The sequence below is a fragment of the Camelus dromedarius genome, chromosome 17 (genome assembly GCF_036321535.1).
Source record: "Camelus dromedarius isolate mCamDro1 chromosome 17, mCamDro1.pat, whole genome shotgun sequence".
In the NCBI taxonomy this organism is placed as follows: domain Eukaryota; kingdom Metazoa; phylum Chordata; class Mammalia; order Artiodactyla; family Camelidae; genus Camelus; species Camelus dromedarius.
This window is the reverse complement of record NC_087452.1, coordinates 40,693,958-40,709,173: the sequence shown is the minus strand read 5'-3', so window position 1 is coordinate 40,709,173 and position 15,216 is coordinate 40,693,958. Positions and strand designations below refer to the sequence as shown.

Sequence of the window (15,216 nt, the reverse complement as noted above, 5' to 3'; positions counted from 1 at the left end):
GTCCCCTGGTAGTTGCTTAATAATTACGTTTCCCCTCCCGTCCCTCCTTCAAGGCATTTGGTGGTTCCCTATACCCTGCAGTCAAGCCCCAGTTACGTCTCCGATGGACACCGGCTTCACCCACGAAGTGGCCCAGGCTGCTCCCTGGGATGTGGCGCCCAGCTAGGTCCTGACATCTAGCTCCTGATCCCTGCCCCAGCCTGTGTTCTCTGACTGCAACTCGAATCTCAAACCACAGCCGCACTGCCTTCTTACCACTTCTTTACCTGCCCGAGTCATGTTCAAGGTGAGGACTCCTTCTGGTCCGTCCTTATCCCAGGGCCTGGCCAGGGTCTGTGACTGGTGGGCCCTCAGTACACGTGTTTATTGAGTGGTCAGTGAGTCCCCCAAGGCCCTCCCTGGCTCCCCACTGCCCTTCTTGTAGCCTGTGCCCAGTGCGCCCCTGGCTCTAGTTGCTGTGGTCCTGAGAGGGTGCCCACTGCATGCTCCCTCCTCACCTCCTCCTCATGTCCAACGCAGACCTGCTGCGCTGGCCAGGACGAGCTGCGGGTGGGACTGCAGAGCCGCAGGCTGGGTGGCCTGCTGGCGTTTGAGGACGTCCACTGCCCAGTTTCCATTCTTGGTCTCCCCCGGCCTCCGAGTCAGGCCACCTTTCCCTGCCTTTGGCCAGGCTAAAATTTGTGCTAAAAATAATCCAAAGACTGGTGCTAGACCTGCCCCCACCCCAACAATGGGAACTCAAAATGGAAGAGCCTGCCTCACTGAGGATTAGCAAACCCACTTTACTCAAAAGCCTACGGGAAACTTCTGATACTTGTTAGTGTTAGTGGACACCGTTTCAGGATGGGTGGAAGCATAACCCATCCCAACAGAAAAAAGCCTCTGACATAGTTACAGCCTTCCTTAAGGAAATTGTTCCCCCAGCTGGATTGCCTAACGCCCTTCAAAGTGACGTTGGGCCTGCTTCTGTCTTCTGTGTAACCCGGCTGGTGTCCAAAGCATCGCATGTTGACTGGTGACTGCATTCACCCTGGAGACCACAATCAACAAGAAAAACTGAGACAATGAATCACATACTGAAAAAGAGCATTTGGGGTTTTTTGTTTTTAACTTTTGTTGTTTAATTGAAGTATAGTCAGTTCACAATGTTGTGTCAGTTTCTTATGTACAGCATAATAGTTCTGTCATACGTATACATACATATATTCATTTTCATATTCTTTCTCATTGTTGGTTACTATCAGATATTGAATATAGTTCCCTGTGCTCTACAGTATAACTTCTGTCTTACATATAGAAGTTAGTATGTGCAAATCTCAAACTCCCAGTTTATCCCTTCCCACCTCCTTCCCCCCCTGGTAACCATAAGTTTGTTTTCTGTGTCTGTGAGTCTGATTCTGTTTTGTAAATAAGTTCATTTGTGTCATTTTTTTAGATCCCACAGTAAGTGATACCACGTGGTATTTTTCTTTCAAAAGAGTGTTGTTAAAATATGTTAGTAGACTAATTTAACTTGGGATAAGGCCTTGCCAGTTGCCCTGCTACAGATCAGCATGGCTCCCAGAAGCAGGCTTAAATTAGGCCCTCCTGAAATGTTGTTTGATAGGTCATTCCACCTGTCTGCCCGAGCAGGAGAATCTGTAGATGTCTTAAAGGACCTAGCAGTTGCCAACTATGTTAAGACTTTAGGGACTCTCTAAGCTTCTGTTCATGAGTTTGCTTCCAATAGGTCCACCTCCCCCTGAGGTGGTCCTGCACCCCTACCAGCCTGGGGATCAAGTCCTTCTCAAAACCTGGCGAGAATAAGGACCCTGGCATTAACTTGCAGCTAAGGGGACAGGACTGTAGGAAGTACTGCTGAACACCCTCTGATAAATTAGCCCAGAGACGATCGTGGGTTTACCATACCTGAGTGAAACTCACTCCTCCAGAAAGGGGATGGGATGAAGAAAATCAGACTTGATCTTGTGCGCCATGAGAGGATCTTAAGTTGCTGTTTCGAGCCCAGCCTCCTACCAGATAAGGAATGATGGCTTTTGCTCTTCTCTTGTGTTTCACTACTGGTGACAGCCACTGGTTGGAAAGGAAGTGCTTTAAGCAGGTGATCTCAGAATGTGGTCAAAGGGGAAATAACCCCACTTTCAGGAGACAGAGATAGCACAGAGCAGAGCATCTGGGCATCCTCATCCAAAGTGCTGGAGTTCATGAGTGCGTTCAGGTGCTTGTCTGAGTGCTGCAACAGGGTCATAAAAAAGGGATGTGTCCTCATAATGCAAACTGTTCATGCCCAGCCTGGGACTCGGCAATACTTCCAGTCCTAAGTTGATCAGTTGCACTCCACCCCAGCACCGTCCCCCCATCGCCCTTGTTCAGCAGGAAGTAGCTGGAGTGTCCGTTTTCCCACAAGACTGTAGGATGGACTTTGGCAGCGGGGAACTGTACCAGAGAAGAACAAGCCTGACTTGGTGTCAGATCCGTTCCTTTATCTCTCATCTTCATGCTCGGCTGCCTGTGCTTAGTCAATTATACTCAGTAAAGCTGGAAATAGAGAAATACTGGGAAAAAAATTTTAAAAAGAAACTGTCATTCTCCTCCAGGAGTCTCATTTGGGTTGAATTATTTCTAAATCTCAGTAGGATGAAGCAGAAGTCCTACAAGCTCACTGCAAACTAAAGCAAAAGAGCTCTAATATTCCAAAACAAGTCATTGCTTGCACACTAACGCTTAAGCTGTTTCTGTAGCAGCCACCATGCAGCGCTGCACGCTTGTACGTATAATGCGCCTCATCAGCCTGACTCATTGTTCGCTCTGTCACCCACCAGGTGTTTAGTAAGCACCTACTGCATGCCATTGCCCTGTGCATGGGGCTAGTTGCTTGCGACATAAAAATGAACGGGGCAGGGTCTCTACCATGTTCCTCCACAGTCTTGGTCCCAATTTGGCTTCTACACTTCAAGATTGCAAAACCAGACAGCTCAGGGAACACTGAGCAATAAGCAGTTATCAGAAGGAAGGGGGAGCGGTCTGTGTTGCCTCAGTCCACCAAGCACTGTCTTGGTAGATGGTCATTTTGTTGTTGTGGAGTGGCTGTGTCTGAGCATCTCTGATGTTCAGGTAGGAACCTCCCAGTCAGGCAGCCAGCAGGGGAGTTTGTCCTCTTTTCCTGTCTTAGGCAATCCCATAATGGGGACAGTGGAAAGGACGGCCATGATGTGCATGGGCAGGCAGCTCAGGGCACAGTTTACAAAGCTCTCCCACAGGTGCCGGCTCCCTTTTAGGGTAGGAAACGGAGGCCCAAGGAAGTTAGAGAAGTAATTCCAAGGCTACTCAGCTGGAAGGTTGAGGAGGCGAGCAGGAAGTCCACCTCAGGTCAGAAATTTACATACATGCAGTGTCTAGCTGTTTGCTGACCCCAAAGCAGATGCCTCTGGGCAGACTCAGGGTGGACAAACATCACCCCTTCCTGAAAGGCTTTCGTCCCGGCCCTGGGAAAGCAGCAGACAAGGGGGATCTGGGGAAAGGCCAGGGTTGTTGTTGGTGGTGAACCATTTTCTAAACGGAAGCCTTAGGGCTCCCTCTTGTGGTTGTGAGATGAACTGCTGGCCCCGACCTGGCTGAGGCAGGTGTGGGCAGCAAGGTCCCCTCCGCTGCCCTGAGTCGGGCAGGCCCTGTGCCAAGCACACCACTGTCCAGGGTTCATTTGACCCTCAACCCGTTGACCTGCGAACTTGGTGTTCTCAGCCCTTCACAGAGATGACAAAACAGAGCTGAAGTCAGAAAAGAGTGCTGAAACTGGGCTTTCCAGCCTCGCCTCATCCAGGGTTGGAGCTACAGGTATCACGCAGACTCCCCTTCCCAACTCTGAATTTGTAAAGGCTGTTTAAAGTCAGACCCTCAGCTAGGCTGTGGGACTGACGGGTCCTGTTTGGACTTGATAAAGGGCTTCCCAGTTTTACAGGGTGCTTTCACATTCATCGTTTCTCATAGGCCTCACAGAGCCCTATAAAGCGGGTTCATGAAGCATGATTATCCCCACTTTGCACCCAAGGAAACAGGGGAGCAGGGATAGTAACAGGTAAGACATGACAGTAAATCATCCTAGTTATTAACGTTTATCGTGTGCCAAGCTCTGTGCTAGGCGCTTTGCAATTGTTACCTTGTTTAACACTCAGACTGGTGTGGTTCCCATTTTACAGATGAGGATGCAAAGCCACGGAAAAATGCCCAGTCCAGAAACTGGAGCTGCAGCCTGACTAAATTTAGAGTTGAGCTCTTACCTGCCTCTTACACTGTACTGACATGTGAACGCAGGTCGGATAAAAGATGGGCAGGAACGGATTCTGTCTTCTCTGATGCCCTGGGCAGTGTTCTTTCTGCCACATCACACTGGCTCTGATGTCCTGGTTCAGCACCTGCAGGTAATAATACAGGAGGAAGCTTAAAAAAAAAAAAAAAAAAAAAAAAAAAAGACCAGTTTCACCCAATTCTTTGGGGAGATAGAAAATGCTGGGAGGATAAATGAGGGCCAACTCAGGGCCCCCGGGAGGGGTGTTTGATGGGTGCCCTGCAAGAGGGAACTGAGGTCTAGGCTGTGCTGCAGGCCAGTTCCTCACCAGTGAACCTGGCTGCATCTCTCTGGAGTAGGGAGCGCCTTGTAATTCCATACAGGTTGCTGTAAGTGCTGGCTGCCTCCCTGAGTCTTCTTCTAAAGCTTCTCTGGCAGGTGACAGGAACCTGTGCTGGTGGGCCGGTCTCTCCTGTGGTTTCGATACTGCCATGTCTAGAGCCGCACCATCCGATGCAGTGTCCACGGGCCGCAAGGAGCTCGGGGCCCAGGAAGTCTGGTTAGTGTCAATTGCCAATGGGGTGTAGATAGAAACTACCAGCTTTTGGAAGACTTAGCATGAAAAAAAGAATGTACCATATCTCATGCCTAATTTTCATGTTAATTACTTTTGAAATGATAATATTTTAGAAGTATTGGGTTTAATGTAATATTTTATTAACATTAATTTTACCTGCTTCTCTTTACTTTTAAAATCATGACTGGAAGATTGTGTGGGTGGCTATTGCTATTGGACACTATTGGATGGCACTGATCTAAAGCTTCTGGTCCTGGTGAATTTGCTTATGACAGATATTGGAAGCCAGACACCCCTCAGAGCTGTCCCACTCTCTGGGAGGTGTTAGAGGCAGCCATTGGTGAAGTGGGGGTCAGGGAGAGGTGATCTGAAGGCTTTGTCTCTCTGCCAAGTAGGCAAACTGACAAGTCCCTGCAGCCTGGTGACAGGAGAGCAGGGGAAATTCTTGTTTTATACGTGAACTACCCTTCTTACCTTGGCAGTATCCCTGGTTTAAACTCATGTTACACAGGGGAGGGTGTAGCTCAGTGGTAGAGCGTGTGCTTAGCACGCGTGAGGTCCTGGGTTCAATCCCCAGTACCTCTGTTAAAATGAGTAAATAAATAAGCCTAATTATTCCACATACCCCCCCAAAAAAAAACAAAAAAGAAAGAATACTTAAAATATAAATATATATATATAGATATAGATATCTATATCTATATCTATATATATATCTATATCTATATCTATATCTATATCTATATATATATAAATTTATGTTACACTGCGTTCCAGCCACTATGAACTCACTTCAGTTCCTAAGATTCTTGAGTCTTTTTCTAGTCTTGGCCCTTCCCCCGGCCCCCACCTCTCCCTCTTCGGTTGTCTCTTCAGATGGCAACTGGGTCCTGTACAGAGGCCTCCCTGACCCACTCAGCTTTATTAGGCCCCCAACCCTGTCCCTTCTCTCAGTCCATTATTTCCTCTTCACAGGACCCATCACATGTCACCACCACCCTCTTGGGTGTGGAGTGTGTCTGATGTCTGTCTGTCTATTAAAAGGAGCCTCATGAGGCCCGGGGCTGTGTCCGTCCACTGCTGTGTCCTGGTGCCAACATGGTCCCCTCAGTGAGGATCTGTCGCCGACTGCCCACACAATTAAGGGAGAAGTGGCCATTTGCCTCGCGTCCACCCAGTGCTGGGCCCTTTATGATATTGTCATCACTTCCCAGGGCAGCCCCCCGCCACCGATGGAGCCCCCTCACCCTCACGCTGTGGAGGACAACCCCAGCTCGGAGGGGACGGCCATTGCCCAAGGTCACCACATGGTAAGTGCCTGACAGGCACTGGAAGCTGGATCTGGCGGGTTCCCACACCCTGGGCTTCGGCCTCACCGAGCGCCCCCTCCCCACCGCACTTCCAGCGTCCATCTCAGCCAGGCTGTGGCCATCCAGTCAAGCCCAGCTCTGCCCCGTACTTTGGGGGCTCCCATGCTTCTTGGGAGGCAGTATCCAAGCGCTAAAATCTCAGTGTTTGTGCTTGTCTTGGGGCCCCCACAGTAGGTCGGGGGCCAGACTGCTGGTGGTTGCAGGCACTGAGTGCAGGGGTCGGGGGCACTCCTCAAGCCTGGGGCTCCTTCCAACCCGGTGGACGAGTGAGAGCTGTTCTGCTCAGAAGGGTCCAGAAGCCTGGCAAGGCCGGGGACTTGGGAAGCAGGAGCCCCTCCCTCCCTCCTCTCCAGGCCCAGACCTGGGGGCCCATGTTGTTCCGAGGCGCCCATCTCACCTCGCCCTATCTCCCCTATCTCCAGGGGAAGGAAGCAGGTGCAGAGACAGACAGACAGACAGACAGACAGACAGGCTGGCGGGAAATAAGTTTGACAGGCAGGAGCATGAATGAGGGAACCCGGGGCTTCTGGAGAGAAAATGACTTGAAAGGACATCAGTGAGAGAAGGCTGAGGGGGTGCCCTGAGGGAAGGTTCAGGAGAACAATTAATTCACCGAGCGCCCTCCCACCCCTGCTGTCAGCTGGGAGCCTTTGCAGGCAGGCCTGAATTCATGCACGTCTTTTAACCACAAGTCCTGCTTGGCTAGGCTTCTTCCTGGCACCGAAACACTCAGACACCACAGGAACATGGTCAGGTTTGCCACAAACAAGGAAAATGGTGAAGCTTCAGAGTAAACAGAGGATCTGCTGAGGACAGAGGGAGGGGGGAGATGGGGTAGGAGAGGAGGCACACAGACGTTGAAAAGTCTGGCGGGGAGGAGAAGCCTGAGGTTGTGCGGTCCGCCAGCCGGCTCTCCGGGGCCCTTGGAACATCCAGGGTCCACTCCTGTTCACAGCAAGGGGCAAGGCAGCCAGGCACAGGAGCCAAGACCCGCCCCTGTCCTGTCTGGAGTTTTTGCTGGAGGCCCCCATGGAAAAGCTGCTTGAACCACTTTCAAAGCACCTCGAATTCAGTTGTGCACCTGGGACCCCCATCCCAAAGATGGGTGACCAGGCCCCGGAAGGATACCCATTCCAGTGACACCTGGGCTGGAGGAACAGTCAGGAAGGCCCTCAGAAAGGCAGGCAGCTGCACACAGAAGATTCATGAAACTGCTCATTCCTGTGTCTCTGTTCACACCTGCTTTTTCTCTGACCCTCCATTGCCAGGTGGCCGGTTCTGAGCAGTAGGTGTGCAGCACACAGGCTGATGCTGGGTCTCACCCATGATGGCCCTTGGAGCCTCGCGGTGACCAGAGGGCACACACTGCACTTTCTCTGCAGGGTAAGTCGGAGCCACAGGTCGGTTGACTGACTGTGGCCACGGGCAGCCATTTCAAAACTGCTTTCGAGTCTTTCCTTCAGCCCTCCCTCCAGCTGTGTGTGAGAAGCAGCGCTGGCTGGCTGGAGGGCTGAGCCCACGCGTGCCTGCCCGGTTCCCACCCTGCACAATGGGAAGGCAGGGCCACGTCCTCCGAGGATGCACTTGCCCGCTCTTTGCCTGACGACCCAGTTCTAGCAGGTTTATCAGAATCTCTTGTAAATGCACTACAAGGAGCCCTGAGCTGGGGCTGAGGGGTGCAGAACTTTGAATCCCAGAGACTCAGTCTGGAGGCTTCCCAGAGACACACCTCTGTCAAATCCTGGGAGCGGTGAAAGACAGTGGGCCGAGGAAAAGAAAGAGGAAGAGAGAAAAAAATAAAGGAGAGGGGCAGGGCACAGCTCAGTGGTAGAGCGCCTGCTCCGCATTCATGAGGTCCTGGGTTCAATCCCTGGTACCTCCATTAAAAAAAGAAAGAAACAAATAAAACTAATTGCCCCCCCAAAATAAATTAAAAAAATAATAATAATAAAGGAGAAGGAAGGAGAATTTCCAGGTAATACAAGCGGTGAGAAAATGTAGAGGCATCCTCCTGGTACAGAACAGCTAAGGTGCTGGATAATTATTTTAAAACACCTTTTTAAGAAAATGACTTATGCAAATCCAGAAAGGTGACGGAGGCCGAGCCTGCATCATCTGGGGCACGCCATGGCCCCTCTGGCTGGAAGCCTGGTGCCCCTGCAGTGAGGAAGATGGAGACTAGGTCTGGGGTGGGAAGGGTGGGAGCTTTGTCTGAAGCAGACACAAAGCCAGATTCCCCGAAAGGCAGCCCCCTCAATGCCTGTCTTAGCTCCTTGCCCAGAAAACAGAGGCTGAGGCAAAGCCTGTGCAGTAATGCCGTGCTGGGATGTGGAATTCAAGGGAACAAAGTGAAGGAAAAAGGGAAGTGAGGCTGGGAAAGGAAAGATGGTTTATTCCTGAGCTGGCCGCAGTTACATGAGAGGGTACGGCTGGTCACCTGGTCACGCGGGACCTCTGCTGAAGACCCAGGGGACCGCTGCCTCTTGGAGCAGTCAGGGACAGAGAGCAAGCCATTTAATCCCCAGCTCTTTCTCTTCTCCTGTGTCTCTTTGGTCAACATCTCCCCTGTGGGGCACTCACCTTCCTGTATTTCTGGGTTGTGGGACCTGGACTCTCCGGGCAGCTGCTGGGAAAGCTGGAGGCTCCGTGAATGCAGGCAGATCAGACCTAGAACCAGAGCCGTCACGTCTCCCGGTGCTGTGGGGATGACGAGGGATGCCCTATGGCCTTCCCCTCGTCCCTTGGGAGGCTGAGACATCAGCAGGACTAGGAACTGGGGCTCGGAGGTGGAGGCCTAGGCTTTTCAATGGTGGACACTGCATGTGTCCCCGCTGGGGCAGTCTGGCCAGGAAGCAGCCAATGTTCAGAAGGCCGGCAGTGCTGAGCAGTCCAGGGGAGGCAAGGAAGCTGGGCCCAGTGTGGAATCTCTATGGAAACAGATGGTTTATTTGTAAAGGGCTATTTACAAATGAACAGACAAGTAGAGGTACCGGGAGGGGGTGACCAGGTCATGCACAGTTCTCTGACCGGTTGATGGTGAGGTAACAGGGCGGTGTCAGAGATGGGCGGGTTGAGGCAGGGGAATGTAAATGTTATCAATCAGGCTCCAGTAGGTCTGGGGGCTACATCAAGCAGTTAACCTCTTCCATTTGGTGTGAGTTTTAGCATCTGTAAAACAGCTCAGGAATTGTGCATCGGATAGTGTTGTTTAGGTACTTCAGAGAGGAGCTAAAGCAGAGAACCTCGGGCAAGGGGTCTGTCCTGGGAAGGACCCATGGGGTCTCGGTTGCAGACAGAATATAGTTTAAAAAAGCAGAATCTTCTCCCAACCCAGAAAACCACTCCACAAAGGTAGCAGAGGAAGAAAACAGTTTTATTATTGAATAAACTATATTAAACCAGAATATGATTGCATCACAGGGAATCCACTAAGAGACTGCAAAGAAGGAAAGCAATCCCACCCTTTACATAGCCAAGCAGTATAGCACCTTACATACACGTTCTCAAGGTGAACAATAACTAGTCCTCTAGTAAAAGGGCTCAGTAGCACCTTGTATCACACGTAGTTCATTGCAAATTTCCCAGAGTAACTGGGGAGACCCCTTGTGTTGGTTTTATCCAGAGGAGAAACAAACTTCTCATTGCAAATTGGAATAAGGGACCACCAAATTAGGAGGTTCTTATCCTCTGACAGAAACTGGGAGACAGTTTGCATTTCAGAAAGATGGCTGAAATCAGAAAGATCGTCCCCAGGTCCTTGAGGAAGTAATCTTCAGTTGTGAGACTGGTCATTATAAAGACTTAAATACATTTGAAAAGGACAAAGAAATTCTGAAACAAAATGGAGAAAGGAGGAAAGTCTCTTCCCTTACTTGCAACCAGGAGAATTAACCCTCTATTTTTGTTTTGCATTTGATCTTACACCATCCAGTGTATTTTTTGTGGCTATTTTTCCCCTCAAAGTTGACAACACACTGTATACAGACTTCTAAGTCCTAGGAATTTTTAAATGTCATTGAAAATTTCCTCATTAGTGCCATTTTAATGCATAATAGCTAATTGATAGGAACATTTGAAAATGTAGGCATGTAGAAGACCAAGCAAATGAATAAAAGCAAGATAGCCAATAAAGGAAAAACAAAAAAATGGTTTAAGAAAAGAAATGTAACAATGCTTTTTTTTTTTTTGAAAGTATGGTCGGTTTGCAATATTGTGTCAGTTTCTGGTATACAGCATGTTTCAGGTGTACATATATACACATTTATTCCTTTTTATAGCCTTTTTCATTATAGGTTACTACAAGATATTGAATATAGTTCCCTGTGCTATACAGAAGAAACTTGTATATCTACTTTATGTATAGTAGTTAGTATCTGCCAATCTTGAACTCCCAATTTATCCCTTCCCACTCCATTTCCCACCAGTAAACAACACTTTTTATGTTGTAATTGTAACATAATTATATGTTATGTGAGGTTAGAGGGGGGAAGGGTAAGAGAACTAAGTCCTCAACCATCCCAACAATGAATCAGTAGAAAGTAGAAGTTGTGAATTGAGAAATAGTAGGATGAGCCTACTATTTAGAAATTTGGATGGTAAATACCAGAGGGGAAAAACAACCAGAAGTATTCTGGCTGATCTTTTCTGGAGTGTGGGACTAGCACAGGGGTTCGGGACAGGGGATAGCTATGTTTTGCTATAATCTTTGAGCACTGTTTAATTTTTTGGCTTATATTACTGAGCTAAAAATAAAAACTAATTACAATTTAAAAATCCCCTGCCTACCGCTTCTCCCCTCCACCTCAGAAAAAGTATATGAGCTAACCTTTATGTATTTCATAGGTCAGATAGCTATTTTTATTTCTGTTCTGATGTTTATCTGGAAATAAAACTGCTTTGACGTTCTCAGTGAACCCTCTGACTCATACCTAGACAGGTATTAGCGTTTATGACCTCAGATTTCTAGCCCTCTCCTGCGCATTTGATGGACTTTGTAGCCCTCCCCTCACTTCTTTGAATTTCCCATCTCCTGGCAGTTATCGGGGGCTGGAGAGAATGCCTGTTCCACCCCAGACAGTGGGCAGTGTTTTGGGAAGAGGGTTGAGATATGACTTCGCTGTAAAAGAGTTGGCTAGGGTCAGGGTTCTAATCTGCAGCAGGTTCCCTAGAGAATGGTACCTGGGCTTGAGCTGATCTCGCCATTGATTAGAGCTGTGACCTACCACAAGTTACTTAGCGGATTTAAGCTTCTGCTTCCTCCTTAACAAAGTGGGAATAACATTAGTAACCCATCCTTCTTAGAGTCTGGTGAGGACAGTGTGTGTGACCGTGCATGTAGTGTACGGCTTTGTAGTGGTCTATGAATTAGCTATGATCCGTATTATTTACAAGAACAATGTTGAGCCTTTGCAAATCATGCAGTTAGCATGAAATGGTACTGACTCTGTGTGTGTGTGTGTGTGTGTGTGTGTGTGTGTGTGTGTGTGTGTAATTTCCCTTGAGATTTTCTCTTTGACCCATGGGTTATTTAGAGGTGTGTTGTTTACTTTCCAGGTGTTTGGAAATTTTTCTTTTTCTGCTATTAATTTCTAGTTAGGTTTCATTATGGTCAGAGAATACACTCTGTATTATTTAAATTCTTTTAAACTTGTCGAGGTTTATTGTATGGCCCAGGATATGGTCTCTATTAGTATTTGATCTTTGAACACTTCAAAAGAATGTGTTTTCTGCCATTGGCGGGTGCTCTATAAATGCCAATTAGATCCTGTTAGTTAATGGTGGGGTTGATTTCTCCTCTATCCTGATTTCCTGTCTAGTTGTGTATCTATCATGGAGGGAGGGCTGTTAAAGTCCACAATTATAATTGGCTTTTTAAAATGTTTTTTTTCCCCTTCACGGAGGCACTGGGGATTGAACCCAGGACCTCGTGCATGCCAAGCATACACTTTACCACTGAGATACCCCCACCCCGGCCCCCATTCGGTTATAATTGTTGATGTGTCTTTTTCTCCTTTAGTTCTGTCAGGTTTTGCTCTCACATTTTGCAGCTCTGTTGATTAGTACATACACACTTATAAATGGCATGTTTTCTCGGAGGACTGACTCTTCCATCATTATGTGAAGGCCCTCTCTGTCTCTGGTGGTTTCCTTTGCTCAGAAGTCTATTTTATCCGGTATTAATGAAGCCTGTCTGCTTTCTTCTGATTAGTGTCTGCATAGCTTACTTTTAATCCATCCTTTTTTTTTTTTTTTTTTCACCCTACCTATGCTTGAAGTGAGTTTCCTACAGACAGCATATAGTTTGGTCATTTTTTTTAGCTTATCTGTTAATCGATGTACTTAAACCATTTACATCCAATATAACTGTTGATATTTTAAGGGCTAAGTGTTTGGTTTATTAAACACTTTATTTTTTGTTTTCTGCTTGTTTCATTTATTTTGTTTCCCTGTTTTCTTTTACCCATCTTCTATGGGTTAATTGAGCATTTTTTAGAATTCTGTTTTGATTTATATTGTAGAGGTTTTGAGTATATCTTGTTGTATAGCTGATTAAATGTTTATACCAGGTGATAGAATCTACTGGTATCAGCGTTTTGCTGGTTCAAGTGAAGTGTTGAAATCACCTCCTTTGACTCTCCTTGTTTATAATACAATGGCCTTAAACATTCCTCTATATACATTTAGAAGGACATTGGGCAGTGTTACAATTTTGCTTCAACCATCAAACAACCTAGAAAACTCAAGTGGAGAAGGAATATGTATTTAACCGTATTTTTACTCTCTCTCTTTTTCTTCCTTTCAGACATCTCAAGGTTTCTCCTTTTAGAGACCTTCCTTTAGTCATTCTTTTAGGGCAGTTCTGCTGGTGAAAAATTCTCTTAGTCCTCTTTCTTCATTTTTATGACTTGATTTTAACACTTGAAAAATGTTGTGCCACTTCTTTCTGGCCTCCATGGTATCTGCGGAGAAATTCCCTGTCATTCAGATTGTTTTTCCACTGTGGGTAAAGTGTCATTTCTCTCTTACCGAGTTCAAGGTTAGTTCTTTGTCTTTAATTTTTAGGAGTGTAGCTGTGAGGTATCATCCTGGTTTGGGTTTCTTTGGTTTTATCTTGTGTGGGATTCACTTACCTTCTTGAATCTACAGGTTTGTGTCTTTTGCCAGTTTGAGAAGTTCCCAGATGTTATTACATCAAATACGTTTTCAGTTTCCCTGTGCCCTTTCTCCTCTCCTTCCGAGACTCTGATGGCACAAATGTGAAATATTTTGTTATAGTCCCACTGTTGCCTGAGGTTCTGTTCTTTTTTTTTCTATTTCCTCTCTGTTGTGGGCAGTTTCTTTTGTTCTGTCCTCGAGTTCACTCATTCTTTCCTGTGCCTCCTCAATACTCATCCATTGAGTTTTTTAATTTGTTGTTGTATTTTTTCACTTCTAGAATTTCCGCTTGGTTCCTCTGATATCCTCCACTTCTTTGATGAGGCTTTTATTTTTTTCATTTCTTTCAAGTAATGCTCATTTAAGCATTTTTATGATGGATGCTTTAAAAATCTTTGACAGGTAATTCGAATACCTCTGTAATCTTAGTCCTGGTGTCTATTCATTGCCTTTTTAATTCAGGTTAAAATTTTCCTGGTTCTTGTTAGGACAAATGATTTTCTATTGAAATATGGGCATTTTGGATACTATGTTGTGGGAATGTGGTCCTTATTTAAATCTCCGTTTCAGCTGGTTTCCTCTGAGACTGCCCTGGCAGTGGGAGGAAAATGCTGCCTCCTTACTGCCAGGTGGGGGCAGACGGCCAGGTCTACTTGGGCTCCTCATTGGCTTTGGGTGGGGGTGGGAGCTCTGGCTTTCCTCAAGGTCTCCACTGAGACCACCCTGGCCGGGCGGGGCAGGAATGCCTAGATACTGCTCCCTGTGTGGCCTCCACTGACACCACAGATGCTGGCCTCATTACTGCTGGGCTACTGTTATTACAGAAGTCCTGCCTCTCCACCAGCTTCTCTGCCATCACCCTGGGGGCTTGGGGAGGGGGCGGTCAGAAGGAGGTCGGAGTGCTTCATTATAGCCTCGAATGTGTGAACGCCTAGGCCCCCCTTAAGACCCTACCGTTGCTGGAGTGGATGGAGACTGGGCCACAGTTTTTTTCTGCAGGTATTGGTCAGATTAGAGAGGTTATTATCTAAACCTTTTCCGTCTTGCTAACTACACTGCCTTTGTCCAGGTGGGGAGTCCAAAAAAGTCTGCTCCTCTTGGAGTTTCCAGGCAACTGGCTGCTTCTCCCACTGCTTTGTTACACCTTGGGTCCCAAGTGCCTACCTGGTCTGCATTTTTCACCCCACGTTTTAGATGATATATGCAGTGCCCAGGAGTTTTCATTGTCTTTAGTGAGAGGAATAGGGAAAAGCACACTCATTGCACCTTCCCTGCAGCAGAAGTGTAGATGCATTTAAGCAGGCCACTTTAACTTCTTTATAGGAAGACAGTCCTAAAGAAGAAGGAAGGGTAAGAAGCGAGTGCTTTTCCTGTACTGATAGACTCCGATACAGGTGCGAACTCACTTTACAGGTGAGGACCACGTGTACTGGCTTCCAAGGCCCCACAGGTGGGACGTGGCAGAGCTGGGATTCAAGTGGCACCCGAAGCCTTGATTCTTCATTCCCACCTCGTTTCTTGCCCATTCATCTTGTTCCAGTTGCTCATTTCCGGTGAAACCTGTGTCCTTTCAGGCCCGTCCTTGGGCAGCTGCTCCACTACAGGGCGGTGTAAGGTGGAGGTTAGAAGCACACACGCAGGGGCCACGCTGCCTGGTTCAGAATCCTGTCTAGATTAGCCAGGTGACCTCAGCCAGTTACTCAGCCTCCTCTGCCTCACATTCCTTATTTATAAAGTGAGGGGAAGTAATGCATTTGCTCCATAGACCTGTTAGAAAGTTAAATAAGTTGGTATTTGTAAAACTCCTAGAATAATGCCTGGCACTCTAA

The 15,216-nt window shown here is 47.4% G+C and overlaps 1 protein-coding gene across 13 annotated transcripts in view; it reads left to right on the top strand.

The window, feature by feature from the left end:
* The window catches only part of CCR8 (C-C motif chemokine receptor 8), a 99,457-nt gene that overhangs the window by 51,667 nt on the left and 32,574 nt on the right, over window positions 1–15,216 (top strand). For 8 of the 13 annotated variants that reach the window (XM_064496706.1, XM_064496713.1, XM_064496708.1 and 5 more), the window contains 4 exons: window positions 4,197–4,418; window positions 4,724–4,844; window positions 6,077–6,172; window positions 7,501–7,615. The exons of 1 other annotated variant lie outside the window; for it this stretch is intronic. The gene's annotated coding sequence lies outside the window, so the exon portion shown is untranslated. Of the gene's footprint in view, window positions 1–53; window positions 287–3,733; window positions 3,835–3,987; window positions 4,076–4,196; window positions 4,419–4,723; window positions 4,845–5,906; window positions 6,173–7,500; window positions 7,616–15,216 lie in introns of those variants that run through there. 4 more of the 13 variants (XM_064496702.1, XM_064496703.1, XM_064496704.1 and 1 more) reach the window with 4 other exon arrangements.